Genomic DNA, 1,769 nt, shown 5'->3' with positions numbered 1-1,769 from the left:
CTTAGGTGAATCCATTATCAAAAAAGTATAATACAGTATGTTCAACATGGTTACCATCCACCACAAGTTCAAATGGTTCAGTGACGAGGGAAAATTGACTAATCTGAAGGACACCCAAGGCTATTACCTTGTGGGAATCTGGCAAACCCCTCATCGATGAAAATCTGTATCTGCACCAGAGTCCAAAAATTCAATTTGATTCAGTTTATTTGTATGTTCTTTTTTTTCTTCTTCTTTTTTGCAAAATTTAAAATGCAAATTTTTTTTTTCACATCCTATTGCATGAATTACATCATCACCAACTAGACTAGCAACTGGTACTAAAGAAAAAGATAACAAGAAGAAGTAAAATGTGGCATGGCATGATTTATAATGAGTGAATATATTTCCTTGTGATATTTTGTACATTTCTTATTCAGAAGAAACACTGTCATTGTGAAGTCGTTGTGAAATGATCAGAATTTGTAATGTGTTTACCTTTTTTCATTTGCCATATAACAGCTAAACTTAGGAGATTAAGAGAAAACAAGAAAAAAAGTCCTAACTGTGGCATCAAAACCTTTAAATGGAAACACGGGATGTTGAGCAAAGGAAATACATCATTCAGAAACAAGCAGAGAAAATGGAGACTGATATGTCTTAATTGCTTGTCAGACTTAAAAGTTGTGTTAAATACACTCTGAGAGGCAATATGTTATAAAGACCGGGGAGTATCTAGGCCATCATAGAGAACTATTAAGCTTGGCTAATAAAGAAGTTTCTCTGGGCCCAGAAAATTAAGTCATCAAAGCAGTTAGAGGATGTCATGAGGCTAGGATATGAAAGTGACAGTATGATAAAAAATGTGTAAAAGTAAATCTGATTAGATCCGCAGTTTAGGACTAGGGGTTGGAAATAGTGTTTAACTTGCACAGTACAAGGTAAAAAAAGAATGAAAGAATGAGAACAAACTGTCCCAAAAGAGCACTCATCCTGTATCTAATATAGTCGTATTCCCTTTGTATGTCTGTTAATTACCTTCTCTGTAGCCATAACAGTGAAAATCGTTGGCTTGTAGGAACACCTGGAATATGAACTGCTAAGAAAAGCCACTTCTATCTGGAATAATTACTCTTCCTGCTGTTGCTATGATGAGCTGTGTTTCATGCCAACTGCCTTAAGGTGTCTTGAGAACATGTCACAGAATTTCATGAAATTGGCACAAACTCAAAATCCATGAAAATAATGATGCTTTCTGATATTACTGTAACTGTTCACATCTGGTCTGGAATTGAACAGCTTCATCCATTTTCTTAAGCAGGTGAGGATCCTTAAGAAACATAAATAAGCCATGTTGGAGGTTGAAGCCGTGGTTGAAGCAAAAAGCCGTGACACAAATTAAAGCCATAGCTATATCTTAAATCATTAAAACTTTAGCAGCACTCCGTAAGAAAACCACAGTTCCAACTTACAGCTGTACATGTCACCCCTGCTTTCTCCTTCAATGAATAAGTGGGGTTAAAATCCTCTGAATGACAGCATTTTCTTCATAAAGTGGAGAAAAAATTCACAGTGGAGAAATGTACTCTTTACATCCGCTTAAATAGTCAAAATGAAGAAGATACCAAAGGAAGAAAAGATGCATGGATATATATATATATATATATTTATTAGGGATGGAACGGTTTAAGAACCGTTCGGTTCGGTTCGACTGTCTCGGTTCGATTCACGTGTGTTGCTTTCGGTTCATGTCCTGCCAACCACCAGTAGTAAACAAGAAGAAGAAGAAG

This window comes from Cyprinodon variegatus, unplaced genomic scaffold, assembly GCF_000732505.1.
Source record: "Cyprinodon variegatus isolate N-32 unplaced genomic scaffold, C_variegatus-1.0 Scaffold611, whole genome shotgun sequence".
In the NCBI taxonomy this organism is placed as follows: domain Eukaryota; kingdom Metazoa; phylum Chordata; class Actinopteri; order Cyprinodontiformes; family Cyprinodontidae; genus Cyprinodon; species Cyprinodon variegatus.
Note: the sequence above shows the minus strand (reverse complement) of the source record.